The sequence below is a fragment of the Ostrinia furnacalis genome, unplaced genomic scaffold (genome assembly GCF_004193835.3).
Source record: "Ostrinia furnacalis isolate ACB-3 unplaced genomic scaffold, ASM419383v2 OfSCF0918, whole genome shotgun sequence".
In the NCBI taxonomy this organism is placed as follows: Eukaryota; Metazoa; Arthropoda; class Insecta; order Lepidoptera; family Crambidae; genus Ostrinia; species Ostrinia furnacalis.
In genome coordinates, this window is record NW_021131157.1 from 262,550 (window position 1) to 280,076 (window position 17,527).

Genomic DNA, 17,527 nt, shown 5'->3' on the forward strand with positions numbered 1-17,527 from the left:
GAAGGGAGATCGTCTTTTAGGCAATCTAAGTTAAATTGTCAGGCGTGTCTTGTGTATTTCTTTCTTTTCTTGTCTTGTTTGATGTACAACAAAGTTACCACACTTTATATATCACTTCATATTTCTAGTTCTAGTTCTTTACTGTATTTGTCTGTTTAACCTCAGTTGACTCAGATTTGGTCCATTTTTTATTTTGATGTTAGGTATCTTTCCCGTGCGTTACACATTATTTTCTCTATACCAAATGAGCAACTTCTCTACTTGATCAAAGTATTTAGTACACTCGAGAGAAAGTTCAAGAATCAAAATACCTAATTCTTGTATTCCTTTGTTTACAGGTAAGGACGTCATCGGCGCTTCCAACAGATCGTTTTACGACTTTTCTGACCTTGAAATGTTTTCAAAACAAATTACTGTCGCGAAGCACGAACCCAAGTTGATGGTAAGTCGATATCCGAGTGTCTACTATTGGGTCAAAGTTATAATGGTGGCGGAAAACCTGATTTTTTCCTGCATAAAGAATGAATTCGCATTCTCTCTCGACAGTATTATGATTAGTTGATTTGTTTGATGCACTTAATTTATACAAAGATGCTCCACAACGTCATACAACCACATAAAGATGGCTAGAAGGCGCTACCAACTGCCCAATCTGGATCTGGGTCTGAATCTTCGGCCTGATCATCACTTACCATCAGGTGAGATGCAGGCCAAGAGCTTCCTCGTTGTGGATAACAAAATCTTTAGAGGAATTCAAACATGGTATGTTCAGCAGTAGACATCCTATGGCTGAAATTATTATTATTAATAGAAAATGTCGCATATAATTAATACAGTGACACAACCTCTGAATACATTACGCTTGTCAAATTAATTCAGTTTCCCTGCGGCATCGGATCGCGGCTGGCAACGCGTTGGGCGCCATTATTCGGTACATTCGCATATCCGCCGCGTCATTTGTCACGCCCGTCCGGTTCAATTAATACCAGGTCTGCTGCTTCAAATTAAAGTGAACAGTTATGTAGTGCAGTAGATAATTTTACGGTTACATTTAAATAAATATTATTTTAAATATCTTTGAAAATCGAGACTAATGCTGAGTTTGATGCGTACATTATTGAAGGCAAAGTCATTTGTCTAATCTTACTAATGACTAAGATTTAATTGTCATCCTCAATGTATACTCATTTAGAGAATAAGATTCCGAATAACATTTTAAAATACGCATTTCTAAGATCAAGAAGAGTAATTTGGATAGGAATAGAGAAACAATTACATTTTATCTGCTAGACTCACTATAAATGTTTTATTATGATCGTTTCTAAACTGTTCTCATCGGTACGTGTTAAGCCATTTGCCCCAATTTAAGTGTTCTATTATGATGCAATTCCAGAAACGTGCGTTGAAATACTGATTCAATGTTTTTGAATCACTTTGTTTATTAACACGACTATAATATTGAAATATTCTGTTTAGCCTGTAACACTTGTTTTCTTTTACGATGAAATTAAACATTTGATTTGCGAACACACAAGCACATAACACAACAACGCGTTGGGCGCCATTTTGTCCGATACATTGTTTGCATCTGTCATACATCATAGCCCATTCCAATTTAATTAAGGTCAGATTCGTCCTTTGAAATTGTAAACCATTATAATTTTTTATGCCGGGAATATGTACAAATCCTGAGGGATACAAATCGTTATTAAACTTTAAAGTTAGTATGGTTATTCATACGGTGTTTTAATTCATATTACGTACTATAATTTTCCCTTTTAAATGGAACATAAGCAAGTAGTTAATGTTAACATAACTAAACGGAGCGGAGACGAAAATTCAAAGTTTATAAAGACATTTTCACAAAGAGCTCTCCACTCCGCTTTTCCAGCGTTTAATGTATACGGTGAATAACTTGCATAGTATATGTAGACAAGTATGCATCTTATGTAGAACAACTAAGTACTACCTACATTGTCATATAACGCAAGCAGCTCTTAACAGTGACGTGACATTCTCAAATTAACTTCACCATATCTCAAAAGAGACGAATCTGGAAGGTGAAACCGCAACGTCAGAAGTTACGTAAGACTTAACTTAAAAGTTCTTAAAAGTATTAAAGGATGGTAAAGAAGTTATGCTCAGGAGTCTTAGAATAGTAGATCGCAATTTTAATCATCAAATTAAATTTTTTAATCTTCTACATAAATTGTTTGGCATGAAACAACCTAGTTATGAATAAAAATGATGGATAGTGGATAGGCAAGACATGTCTTTAAGGTCCGACAAAAGCAGCAGTGTCGATTTCTAAAACTTTATCGTCCCGAACTTGACTAAGATTCACCAACACTACTGGTTGGGGTTGTGAAGGACGAACTTCTAATTAAAGCAGGGATGTTCCTCCCACACTCCTTATTAGGAGGACAGAGACAAGCGTACATTTTTAATCCTCTTCTAATACACAGTCACTTAAGGCTCGGTTTCCCTTTCCACCAAAGCGGAGAGCGTATTTTCTCTCTTTATAAACAGTATAATACCATAGTTATTTATTTGTCTACCTACAAGAGTAAAAACCTCTTGTTTAAACGTCTGGGACGATCTTTCAACATTGAAGACATTATTTTCTTAACTGTAAGTGCCTTTTCACACATTCCGGTTGCCGGCTATCCGGCGCCGGGTACCCGGTCGTGAATGTATGGGTATGCCGGATTAATTACGCCGGAACATGTGAAAGCTACGTACCATGCCCATACACTTCACCACCGGGTACCCGGCGCCGGATAGCCGGTAACCGGAACGTGTGAAAAGGCACTAACACTGTACTATCGGCCACAGTGTTAACTGTCCATTTTCGTTTTTGCTCACGCTCTCATCAAATGGTGATTCTTTGCGATAGAACAAGACGACATGGCCGGCAATGGGTACTTAACACTGCCCATAGTACGTACAGTCAGCGTCAAATAGTTCATGTCACAAAAGTTCTCAAAGTGGCCAAAAAGTTGACAACACAACCTTATTCCAATTGTAAAAATATGTTTTGCGAGCATTTTGGCTACTTTGGGTGTCATGAACTATTTGACGCTGACTGTACTTATATCGGGACACTAGATTGAACACATACATCACTACTAGTCTAGTACAGAATGCTTACGTTAGGCGGTTATCACACTGCGCCGCGCTCCGAACGCGGTCCGCGTGATTTCATATAAAAAACCCCGCGCGCGGACGCGTTGACAGTGTGTTATGCCGCGCGTGTTTTCTATACAAATTGAGGTACTTGCATACAATGATTAAATCAGAATCAGATTCTGTCGTCCCGCGTACCGCGGCGGAGCGCGGCGCAGTGTGATAATCGCTTTAATCATTACAAATGTACGGGTTAGCTTACCACACGGCACTTGCTTTGTCACCTACATAGCTCGGACGCTTGTCATGCGTTAATTAAATTCAATTAATGCTGATTTTGGGGCATTCATATGTTGTTACATACGTGCTTGTTTAATTGCCAATTAAGTAAATTAACATTATGTTATAATAATTCTGTCTGGCTGTCTATGTTAAATTTTCACGCTTAAATCATTGAACAGATTTAGGTGAAAGGTATTGATCGTTTGAGACTCAGGTAAAAACATGGCATAGTTCAAACTAATTGAATTTTCGTGTTGATATGAACTGATAATTCTTTGCAAAAAGTAGTTCGACAGCACCTTATCAGTACAAATCCACAACGATAAGTTAATTTCAAAGTTACTAATATGTTTGCTCTATACCAGGGTTTCCCAAACTGTGCGCGGCATTATCCCAAGACAAGCAAGGCGATCAAAAGTAAACGTAGTGAAAGAGATGAGTGTCAATTTCCAAAGAACTCCGTTTTTAAGGGGTTTCAAAAAGAAATAGCAAATTCCCAAGGGTGTCATCTCAGTAATGGTCTTCCAGTGCAGCGACTTGGGCCCAGTGTCAGAATAAAATATTTAAAAATTCAAACCGGTGACTTGGCCCGTGGACCAAGCTAAAAGTGGGCCAAGTCGCTGGAAGACTCATAGTAATAAAAAGTTTGGGAAGCTCTGCTCTATACAATATTAACAATTTCTACGGAAAACGTTATTTGTTGCCAGCGGCAATATGAGTCCATCATGGCTGTCTGAGTACACAAAGCTTTATTGGAAAATTGCGTGTCAAACTTTAATATTATCCAAATTGGTTTGCCTTAGTCCGATTTTATTCTGGTGTTAGTAAGTCATAATTTCCATTAAGGCCCGATTTGACCAAACTTTTATCCGAGAATAACTCCTGGTATAACTGGCACATTGACAGTTTCAGTATGGGAAATATGTCAAAGCTTATTCTGAGATTAATATTTACTCTTGTTGGGTCGAATCCACCCTAAGTACTCATTAAAACAGGTATTCTCCGGTAAAATCTTAGACATTTAATAAAAGAAACTTCATTACTCATTAAATAACACGAAGCTAATTAAAATATACTTTGAGCAGGGACAAAGGTAATGAAATTATTTATCAATCTCTACGCTAATGAAATGCTTTTATTTGGACACAGAGTCAAAGAGAAAGCCATAATAAGTAGCTTATTAAATACATCCAAACGAAAATTGTAATATCCACCCGAGAATTGGGTTTTAATATACGTACATAAGGACGAGCTCTATTCTCAGAAAACGTAATAAGTTAATATCGATTATAGGAATTATGTTAAACATTTTGTAGATCGACTCCGTAGAGACATTTTGACAGTGAGAATGTACAATCGACAATATTATCGTAAAACTGTAGGGGAGACCGAGGTGAGTTGTAATAAAGTCAAACTTCGCGAATTCGTTGTTCGGTGCTCTTTTGATACATTAAGGGCTGATTTTACAATCGTCAGATAACTTTTAACTGAAGAATAACCTTGTCATTTTGACATAATATTTCCCATACTGAAACTGTCAATGTGCCAAACTTATTATTCAGTTAAAAGTTATCTGACGATTGAAAAATCAGCCCTTAGTCAATTGTCAGCCCTCTACTATTATAAGTGCAGATAAATCGGCTTTGTTACAACTCTCCCCGGTCTCCCTTACATATTAAATTACACCCTATGATTACCTTATTAGGCTCGAAAATTATGTTCGAGATGAAAACATTTTTTTTTACTGCTAATGTTGTAACAAATTTTATCTCGTGGTAGATAAGCCTTTAAAGATAATAGAAGGCTTCCTTTTCAACCGAAAGAAAAGACGTCCACTACACTGGACAAAGGCCTCCCCAAAGGATTTACCACAGAGCAAATAATCACTGGATTTCGCTACGTACTGCTCTGGCCACATCCAGGGGTTTCCCGGAAAAGGCTTAACTAGACCATCGGTTCCCGAATGGTGGACCGCGGAACCCTGGGGTTCCGTGGAAAGGCCGCAAGGGTTCCGTAAAAAATATTATCCCACGTTTCGTGACCGACGTTGTTCGCTCGCACCGACTTGTTTACGCACACGTAGAGATGTGCCGCTGAGAAACTTCTCGTTGCCGGCAATATTCCCAGTGAGAATATTCTCGAGAACCGAGAACGCTCCCGGGAATATTCTCAGTGTTCTCGCTAAATAAATTTAGTTTTAATTTTAATTTTTTTGTTTATAATGTATGTGAAATTATTTGTAATGTTTCGATGTTTTATTAACTGGGCGTTAAGACTAGTCGTTATAAACAAGGCATGAAACGTGTGAGTGAGATGTTGCTGTCTTGCTCAATCTTTTCGTAGCAAACGCATACCGCGGCTTTAGGACTCGGCTACGGTATTTGAACATGAGTGTGCCTCTGAGTTTTAAGGCCCTTGCCACTCTGGCGGATTTCAAGCGGATTCAAAGCGGATTTAAAGCGGAGCGGCGCCGCGTTAAAATATCGTGAAGCTTCCCGAAGGCCGTTCAACCGAGCTGGATTCGATGATTGACCATTTTTTTTCGAAGTTAGACCTACCTAACTGGACTGTTTGTCCCAGGTATACATTGTTGTCAACAACTTCGAGTGTAGAGTCTCCAACTTTTAGAGGAGTGGGTGCAACACGGTTTTTAGACATGATTTTTAAATCTTGTCCATGGTCATTTTGAGACCCACTTGTTGAGAGACTCTATTGAGCCCAGCGAGCATTGTGCCTAAATCTTCCTGCTAAATCCGCTCCAGCCCAGAAGCTTGAAAACATCTTCTAGGGCGGTGGTGATGACGTCTCCCTGTCTCACCCCTCGCTGCAACTGGATAGGTTTCGGGTCCTGATCTTGAAACGGACTGTTGCCATAGTAACAGTCCGTTTTGTCCGTCAGTTCCGTGTTTGTACAAGCCTTTCAACACTTCAATGTATCGATAGTCAATTTGGCACAGTTGGAGAGACTGCAGCACTGCCCATGTCTCAATCGAATCGAAGGCTTTCTCATAGTTCACAAACGCAAAGTGGCTGATTATATCTGATCTGCCTTAATCTTCCGTATAATCTGCCGTAGCATATATTATTATGGTCTATGGTACTAAAGCCTTTTCAGAACCCGGCTTGTTCGGGGGGCTGAAAGTTGTCAAGCCTGCTAGCGTGACTATTCGTAATGACTATCGAAAACAGCTTGTGGATATGGCTCAGAAGCGAAATGGGTATATAATTCTTCAACAAGGTTTTGTCGCCTTTTTTGACGAGGAGTATCACCATACTTCTTTGCCATGCCGTAGGCGTAATTCCCTTGAGGATGACGGAATCGAACAGCTTCTGAAAAGCCTTTAGTACCGGCGTTCCACCTGCTTTCAGAAGCTCAGCCATGATTACGGTGCCTTGTTGTTTTTCAGCTGTTTGAGAACCATCCTAATCTCGTACAGACTAAGATCAATCTAGCTAGCACGTATTTTCTATAAAAATGTGTCAAATGATCCGTCAGACAGGCTATCCACAACTTATCCAGAAGTGGCGAAACAGGCCCTTACTAAGCGTTTGTGAAATATGCCCTTAATGTCAAATAAGAATAGTTTAAAAAACTAAAAACACGCTTTTGATTACTAACAGGAATCATCAGGACCCTGGACATCATCTAGCATTAAAGTGCTCGAAAAGAGAAATCCAACGAACCCAAACTTGATGAGTTTCCGCCGATTCGTTTAGGAGTTCCTATGGCCACCTCCTGACTCCATCATTAGGACCCTGGACATTATCTAGCACTTAAAGATCTCGAAAAGACAAATCCAATGAACCCAAACTCGATGTGATTCCACCGTTTCGTTTAGGAGTTCCTTTGGCCACCTTTGGCCACCTTCCAGTCCCATCATCAGACCAGCTGGTACTACAATATTGTATTGTCATCTAATCTGCATAAAGTTTCATAATGATACAAGACTTAGAAGTGCATGTAATTCAGATTCTAAGATTCCATTACATAGTTAGTTACATACACGACGACTTAATAAAAGCGTGTTAAAAACGAAAATATGGACAGTTATAAAATATTATTTAATTGCAAGTAAAAAGAAATTTCTGTCATCTTACATATCATTAAAACGACATTTCACGACGAAAAAAATAAAATATAATAAAGGAACAGTTGCCGAGAATATTGCCGAGAAAGTTCCCGAGAATATTCTCGGGAACACTGAGAATATAGCCTTTCTCTGCAAATAGAGTGTATTGTTTAATATACACTTATCTGTCGACTTAATTTAATACTATTTTACTTCAGAAAGTTTGTTTATTTCCATTTGATAAACATGATTCTCAACCTTTCTCACTTAGGAGAACGCTCCCGGGAGCGCTCCCGAGAATATTCTCAGTGAGGAGAGCGTTCTCGGGAACGGCACATCAATACGCACACGTTACGGGGGTTCCGCTAGGAAAAGTATAATCAATTAGGGTTCCTTGGAAAAAAAAATGTGGAAACCCTGAACTAGACTATACTTACAATCTTACGTATCAGCACAAAATAAGTAATAGTACAGGTACAGAAGGATTACTCCGCAAGACGATTTAAATAAATGCGAGTCTTGCTACGACGCGATACAGTGGAATTCAGCTCGCACAGCACTACGTACCTACAATTTTATTCGCCTACAAGTTTTGTCTCTTTCTATCGCGTGCCTCTGAACTCTTCTTACGCTGTTAGGGTTGCTGACTAGTGAAAAAGTAAATAATCTACTTATTTGTAATGAGGTACGTATNGTCAATTGTCAGCCCTCTACTATTATAAGTGCAGATAAATCGGCTTTGTTACAACTCTCCCCGGTCTCCCTTACCTATTAAATTACACCCTATGATTACCTTATTAGGCACAAAAATTATGTTCGAGAAGAAAACATTTTTTGTTACTGCTAATGTTGTAACCAATTTTATCTCTTGGTAGATAAGCCTTTAAAGATAATAGAAGGCTTCCTTTTCAACCGAAAGAAAAGACGTCCACTACACTGGACAAAGGCCTCCCTAAAGGATTTCCCGCAGAGCAAATAATCACTGGATTTTGCTGCGCTCTGGCCACATCCAGGGGTTTCCCGGAAAAGGCTTAGACTATACTAAAGCGTGGTACCTATATAATCGAAATCTTACGTGTCAGCTAGCAACTCGCTACGGATTTAATCCATTTGCTTAAACTAGTTTTAGAAGATGTACAAGTAAAGGTAATAATCAAATCAAAATTAAATCAAATCATTTATTGCATTACATGTGTGGTAAAGTAAAAAAAGGAATCTTGGAGCCCCCAGACTAAGAAACCTAAGCTAAGAAAGAAGATGGGTAAATTAGTCGTAGGTAATACCTGCTTGGTATTAGAATTTCAAAAAACTTCTTGGGGCTCTAGAATCTTGATTATCTTCTAATCAAAGTAGTGGTACGAGTAAACCCACACCTATGTATGAGTACTTGACTCCCAATTCCCATCCCCACTACACGTACTACGTGTACGTTCACCTTTATAGCGAGCTCTCAATCAAGATAAAATTTCAGTTTATTTACTGGAAATTGGAATTCTGCACTGCAATGCTTTCTTTTTAGTAGATTTTAAAGCGTATGCACCGGTGCACGAAGCAGAAAAATAGGACTTAATTTGCATTTAAATAAAACCCAAAAATCTTCACCTTAAACATTGAAGTAATATTACTACGTAGTACATTATAACTCAATGACCTTAAATAATTATAATCTCAAAGTTTGTACGTTATCATATCGACATCTTCCTAATTATTCAGAACAAAGCGAAAGTTACACGAAACTTTGGAATTGTTTTAGGATGAAGAGTTTTCAGAACCTCGAAATTACAAAGTTATATCGAGTGAAAGCCGCGGGAATTCTTTAGAGAGTGATGATACAGTTCAGTTTCTTTGTTATGGTATCTTCTATGTCATCTACATCTTACGAAAGGTGACTGATGCCCGTTTTCACCATCAATCCCTAATTTCTAAGTGACCCCCATGGTAACACATAACAGGCATTTTGTTTTCATAGGTGTCACTTAAAAATTAGGGATTGATAGTGAAAACGGGCATAAGTTTCTTCCGCCACTTCTTTCAGCACCAGCTGGAGGTATGTTGTCCCGAAGTGGTGGTAGGGCAATCTTTATTTGGGACGTGTGTAAGTGCCCTGGAAAGAGCCTATGTACTGAATAAACTATTTCATTTCATTTCATCATCATGCTAGAATTACAATAAATCCTCCTTGAGATTTAAACATAAATTCACACTAGGATATCTTTTCATAAAGATTGCCTTACTTCATCGTTTCACATAGACTTCCCTCATTGGAGGCCACTGAGCTCGTTCTGAAACGACGCCTAAGACGTGATCCAAACTCAAGCATAGACTAATTATGTTAATAAAATATTACCAATGTTTGAATTTGGACTGATCATAGGTTTGACCGTGTTAAGACCGTGTTTCCATAAAACCGGAGCGGAGAAAAGAAATGTTTGAACAATCCGATTCCGTTATTTCCACATTACCTCTCCAATCAGCTTCGATTCAGTATCCAACAAACTCTCCTCTTCAGCTTTGATGGAAACCTGGTCTTACTAAAACCTATTCTTGAGTGCAGATACAGAATTGAGCTTTACATTATCCGGGACAGGACTAAAGTCTAGTCGTTACAACTCAATCAGATGCTGGCTTAACTATAATTTGTTCCTTAAGCATGGGATGAAGATCCAGATTACTTCAATGGATTCAGATCAAGCCAATTTGATTCCTACGATTGACAAGATAAGTTTCAAACTTGAACTGGAGGAGAAATAATGGTGGATAGACTTAGGTAAGTATTACAAGACAAAGCTCAGTTACTAGATTCGATGTTATGCGCAGATTGAGGGTTTTAAAAATTAAAAAAAAATCAAAAATTCAAAAATTATTTATTTGCATATAACATGGTACATTTCAGTTATTATCTTGTTACGAGAACAACATGTTTCATCGACATAGCGATATGCAAACATTTAGTCGTCATGCAGTATTATTATTAATTTCATTGGTTGCATTTAGTAACTCTAAGGCCCGATCCGGTTATCAAACCGGTTTCAAACTGGTCGCGTCATGTGTGGTCTCTCAACGGAATCTATGGCAGAAACTTAGATGCAACTCAAAAGTAACTAGAAGTTGCAGTTTCGTTGCAATTGCGTTTCACCGTGTGTTCTGGGCCTAACTGAGATTGAATCGAGTTTTCAGCGTTGTTTTGTAAAGCTTCAGCCAAACCAACGCGTGTTAATCGCATCAGCGATGGCAATCATAGGCCAATGACAACGCGCGACCTGTCATTGGCCTATCTATGCACACGCAGTGATCACCATCGCCGACGTGTACTGCACGCGTTGGTTTGGCTGAAGCTTAATACGGACGGACCTAAGAATTCATCGGTTTAAATTGCTTTTAATAACTATTGAAGCCCTAATTCATTTTTGACGCACACAATGGTAGCTAGATGGATTTTCTAAGAGTCTCCGCAAATTATAGACTTTTTATCAGCCGATAGTTTGGTCGACTTCTAATTTGTATGAAGAATCGGCCTTGGTGGCCGATTCTTCAGTGTAATGTGTGCAATTTCATACATGTTCAATGTTCTTAATGATTAACTGCTCGATTAAAATATCCTAACCTTAACTTCGAACTCCTATGTTCTTCTGATCAATTTCGTTGTGGGTCCAATGACAGTTTAACTTTCTCCCGAGACAAACTTGACCTTCACTGGTAGGGTTTTTATTGGCAGTCAAGATGTAGATCCTGGCTACACAGGAGTTGCAGTGGTGTGAACGAGAGGTGGGAATAGGGTATGCNGGATGTACCGCGCGGAGTGAGCCAGGCCTGGTATCAGCTAGCAGTTCGCTTGCTTAAACTAGTTTTAGAAGATGTACAAGTAAAGGAAAGAAAGTAAGATCTTACATTACTTATTTTAAGTACCCAAAAAAGAAGAATAGTGGTAGTGGTGGTATGTACTTTAATTAAACATACACACTACCTGCTTGGCTGAGGCCTGGCAAGTGGTAATACCTGCTAGGAATTAGAAATAAAAAAAATGACTAGGGCCCTGGAATTTTGATTATCTTCTTACGTGGAAAAACCCAGACATTTACACGTATACAGTATTGCTGTCATTGAATTTCATAATTACTCAGTCGTACATGGTGTACCTACACCTTTATAGCACGCTCTCAATCAAGATAAAATTTCAGTTTATTTACTGGAAACTGGAATTAAAATAGTGACTGAGTTTCTTGCGCTGCTTCTTCTCAGCACTGGCCCATTTATTGTCCCGAAGCAGTGGTAGGGTTAATATTGGGACGTGTAAAAGCGCTTTTTTAAAGCCTATTTGCAAAAATAAATGAATTTTATGAATTTTATTTTATGAATTTTTAAATTCTGCACTGTAATGCTTTCTTTTTAGTAGATTTGAAAGCGTATGCACCGGTGCACGAAGCAGAAAAATAGGACTTATTTGCATTTAAATAAAACCCAAAAATCTTCACCTTAAATAATTATAATCTCAAAGTTTGTACGTTATCATATCGACATCTTCCTAATTATTCAGAACAAAGCGAAAGTTACACGAAACTTTGGAATTGTTTTAGGATGAAGAGTTTTCAGAACCTCGAAATTACAAAGTTATATCGAGTGAAAGCCGCGGGAATTCTTTAGAGAGTGATGAATTGATGATACAGTTTCCTTTTTTTGTTATGGTATGTTCTACGTCATCATTATGCTAGAATTACAATAAATCTGGGAGACTGAAACTATCCTTGAGTAACCATAGATTCATACTAGGATGTCTTTTCATAAACATACGACACCTAAAACGTGATCCAAACTCAAGCATAGACTAATTTTGTGCAGGACGACTACAAATCGGCCGAGCGGAACCCTAAAAATATCAAAAGAAACCGCAGTAAATACATATACGCACCTATAGCTATAGATATGTAATAAATCATCGGCGCTCGGCAAGTACATCAAAAGACAGAGACAGCGCGAGAAATTTCAATACACTAAGTATTACAGTAATAAGCTTCTGCAGATATCGCAAATAAATGAGATTCAATGTTCAAAACAATTCAGAAATAAAAACTGTTCAATTCACTCACACATAGGTTAATTATTCACTGCAATAATCATCAGGTGGCGCGCGCGGGCGGTACGAGTCTTAAATAATTATCGGGGATTCCCCGTTCAAAGGTAAACGGCGGAGTAACCAAGTGACAATGTTGCCAAGTTATTGTAAAATAACCAAATATTCGTCAAATATCAAAATACCCAGGTTATATTATAATAAAATGATATTGCTTATTTATGGAATTTGTTAAGTGTATACAGATAGAAAAACCGATTTAAATCCGGGTTTCGATTTCTAAAACCGGTTTTAGAATTCGTCGAAAAAGGGCGGTTTTTCCGATTTTTCGGTTTCCGATTAACCGGTTTTGCATTCCCTAGGTGGGAATTGTCCCCGGGCCCGTCTAAAGTATCGGCCGATAAAAAGAGTAGTCTACTTACGGGAAAAGACTGCAAAATTGGACGTGCCTCCAGACAATGCAGGTGGATTATGAACATTAAGCTATTGTGGCCTGTTTTCTAATTTGGAGCCGGACTCATTGTCTCTGGGGCTAGGTAATTAAAAACAAAAGCTCGGAGATAACAAAACGCTGTTCCGTTCAATATAGGGTTGCCAGCTGCGATATTGTTTAATGCTCCGTTGAATTTATGTCTTCTCATACACATTTGTTATATTTGTTACTTATTATTGACTAGCTTTCCGCACGCGGCTTCGCCCGCGTGGAATTTTGACTGTCACAGAAAAACTTTATGCTCGATAAAGCGTCCCTGTTTCATATACAGGAATAAAAACTATCCTATGTCCTTTCCCGGGACTCAAACGATCTCTATGCCAAATTTAATTAAAATCGGTTTAGTGGTTTAGGCGTGGAAGAGAGACAGACAGACAGAGTTACTTTCCCATGTATAATATTAGTATGGATTTAAGAATTAATAGATTTTGTACCATTATTAGAGCAAATGGATTAATTCTTACCCGATGACCACTGCTGAATTACTTAAAAAAATACAATCCGGTAAGAATATGGCGCCACGTGAGGCTTGACATCTTCTTAAAAAAATCTGTTGTAATCGTATTTTGTTTGTATCTGCTAATAATGGGTAGGTTACTACTACAACTATGTTTATATTATAGAAACTTTGGTTATTCGCAAGATTGCCAGAGTCTATGGCCGCGAACTATGTGCATATGCGTGAGACGTCTATTCCATTATCTATCAATGGAAGCGAAGTTGCGTCGCGTTCACGTCGCATTACAGTCACGCTGGCGTCGCGTTACAGTCACGCTGCACGCTGACCAGTGTAAAAGATAGCTTATCAGCCGCTCAGCAACCCTAGCTCTCACCATGATATGATATATTTGTAGGCCCACGCCGCAGCATTTGAACGCTTGTCTCATTTCATTTAAATTTTCATTTCGGCACGTTCCTCCGAAACTGAAACGAAAAGCCGTTTCATGTAGCCCTAAAAACAAAGAACAATTTAAATTGGCCTTATTTATTTTTTGTAAATTGCGTGGTAAAAGCCGGCTCAGACAAGATACTGTTTGTTTGTTTTGTACTGCTGTTAATTAAGTATGTTATTTTTTTAAACCTATTGTTAGCTAATCGTTTAATGGTACATTACTGTAAAGTGGACCGTTTAAAAGTCGACCATATCTTTCAACAGACACTTATGTTTAGTGTAACATAGGGATAGGGTATGATCTAGTAAATAAGGTGACTAGACTAAACCCGGTTTCTCGTTTAGATTTTTAGCTAAGCGTCCTCATTTTCTTCGGAAACTTAACTATGAATTTAAGGTTCAAGTATGTAATAGTAAGATCATTTGACCAGAAAATGGGAATGCTCAAGCTAAAAATCTCTATTCTGAAACCGGGGGTGTGTTTTCAGTGAAGTGGCAGTAGACTCAGTAGAGTCTATGTATAAAGAACCCTGAAAAAGACTAGGCATGGAAATGATTGCTATTTTTCATTTATTTTCATTCTATGAAATGATTATTTTTTTTTCATATGATTTCACATGCGAAATTTCACAGGCAATGATTTTTATTCGCAGTGTTTTAATGTAGCTCTTTCATATAATGTGCTACTTTTAATGAAGTATGAATTATGATGAAGGATTGCTAATTAGCTAAAATATGAAATGTAACAATATATGTTTCATTTATGTCGCACAACAAAAAACAAACAGTTTCACAGCACTTTGATAACCGCGCGACTAATGAAAATCATTCATTTCATCTGCCTGCTATCTAATGAAATCACACGAATCATGACATTATCATCTAATGGTAAATTATGGCAACTATTTCCTCATAATTATTTGAAAATATAAGGCAAAAATGTTTAAGTTTTACAAAACTATGAAGAGCAGATATCTCGAAAACCATACAAGATATTATCGAAAAACTTGACTGAAAAAAGTAGTAAATTAAATGAGTTTTCATTTTGTTGCAATAGTTATATCGCTAGGACGCATAGTTATTTATTTACACAGTTTCTGAGATATAAGCGAAAAACCCAAAAATGGGACCTTCAAAGGCTGCGATCGAGAACTTTTGTCATTCACTTAAGTTACACGTGTTTTATAAGTTCGGCGATTTTTGTTTGTTAGGAAAAATGGATCAAAAAATCAAAATCAAAAATATTTATTCAGTTTAGACCACAAGTGGCACTTATGAACGTCAAAATATAGTAAATAATAAAAAAAGAAAAGGTAGCCCCTATGGGGCACTTTACATGTCTCCTTACCTTTTGGGCCCTACCAGCACTTCGAGACGAACATATTATGGCAAGTGCTGAGAAGAAACGCCGGAACAAACTCCTTACGATCAAAGAATTTAAATCAAGTTTTGCTTATAAAATGAAATGAAAAGTGTTTGAAATGTTAAAAATGGTCTTTGGTGAGTCTGCTGTAGGCATGGAAATGATTGCTGTTTTTCATTCATTTTCATTCTATGAAATGATGATTTTTTTTCATATGATTTCACATGCGAAATTTCACAGGCAATGATTTTTATTCGCAGTGTTTTAATGTAGCTCTTTCATATAATGTGCTACTTTTAATGAAGTATGAATTATGATGAAGGATTGCTAATTAGCTAAAATATGAAATGTAACAATATATGTTTCATTTATGTCGCACAACAAAAAACAAACAGTTTCACAGCACTTTGATAACCGCGCGACTAATGAAAATCATTCATTTCATCTGCCTGCTATCTAATGAAATCACACGAATCATGACTTGATAACCGCGCGACTAATGAAAATCATTCATTTCATCTGCCTGCTATCTAATGAAATCACACGAATCATGACAAGGAAATCTAAACCTTACACCTTTGAGTTTAAAGTTCATATTTAAAATGCCCAGATTCGTCCGTCATCACATCTCTTGTCCTTTTCTAACACGCACATGATCAAATCATTCCTTCTTACTCGCTCGGTCGCTTCGCAGAGCTGCGCTCACGAACTTCGCTCGAATGAATGAATGAAATTCATGTGATTCGTGATTTCGTTGACTGTGAAATTATAGCAGTCTATGTGAAGTAAAATAGCAGGTGTGATTAATGAAATTCATTTCATATGATTTTTCACCTGCTATTCATGAAATGTTCCATGCCTAAAAAAGACCCACAGTTCTGAGTACCTACTTGTCCTGTTGCCATTAACCTTAGTGTTCTTATTAAGTACATAGATAAATTATATCTTTTATTACATTCGTAACAAACGCGGTCTGGCGTAATACTCATATTGATACTAATTTATTCAAACTCAATTTTTGTACTACAAAGTAACGCCGAAAACCAATTTAGTATGTGTAAATATTAGCAGACAACGCAAATACCAAAAACTCTCCAACACGGTTCAGCCACAGTAAAATGGAATAGAATAACAGCTTTATGTTTTATCATATCAATTTTGATCAAAAAACACGTGTGCATATGGATTCTAATTGGTGAATCCCACGTTAATCGTTAAGCCTGCTATACACGGACAGCTAGAAACAGTTAGTGTCGGCAGCTTCAAGCNAGACTTAGGTAAGTATTACAAGACAAAGCTCAGTTACTAGATTCGATGTTAAGCGCAGATTGACGTTTTTCATTGGTTGCATTTAGTAACTCTAAGGCCCGATCTGGTTATCAAACTGGTCGCGTCATGTGTGGTCTCTCAACGGAATCTATGGCAGAAACTTAGATGCAACTCAAAAGTAACTAGAAGTTGTAGTTTCGTTGCAATTGCGTTTCACCGTGTGTTCTGGGCCTAACTGAGATTGAATCGAGTTATCAGCGTTGTTTTTGTGGGACTCTTAGAAAATATTTCTAAGAGTCCCCGCAAATTATAGACTTTTTATCGGCCGATAGTTTGGTCGACTTCTAATTTGTATGAATAATCGGCCACCAAATCAGTGTAATGTGCGCAATTTCATACATGTTCAATGTTCTTAATGATTAACTGCTCGATTAAAGTATCCTAACCTTAACTTCGAACTCCTCCTATGTTCTTCTGATCAATTTCCTTGCGGCTCCAATGACAGTTTAACTTTCCCCCGGGACAAACTTGACCTTCACTGGTTGGGTTTTTATTGGCAGTCAAGCTGTAGATCCTGGCTACACAGGAGTTGCAGCGGTGTGAACGAGAGGTGGGAATTGTCCCCTTGCCCGACTAAAGTATCGGTTGATAAAAAGTGAAGTCTACTTACGGGAGACTGCAAAATTGGACGTGCCTCCAGACAATGCAGGTGGATTATGAACATTAAGCTATTGTGGCCTGTTTTCTAATTTGGAGCCGGACTCATTGTCTCTGGGGCTAGGTAATTAAAAACAAAAGCTCGGAGATAACAAAACGCTGTTCCGTTCAATCCAGGGTTGCCACTGTTGCCAGCTGCGATATTTTATAATGCTCCGTTGAATTTATGTCTTCTCATACACATTTGTTATGTTTGTTACTTATTATTGATTTAAGAATTAATAGATTTTGTAGCGTTATTAGAGCA

At 37.8% G+C, this 17,527-nt stretch overlaps 1 protein-coding gene across 1 annotated transcript in view; it reads left to right on the forward strand.

Annotated features, from left to right (window-relative positions):
* The window catches only part of Mtmr6 (Myotubularin related protein 6), an 89,388-nt gene that overhangs the window by 13,990 nt on the left and 57,871 nt on the right, over window positions 1-17,527 (forward strand). The gene's annotated exons all lie outside the window — the stretch shown is intronic.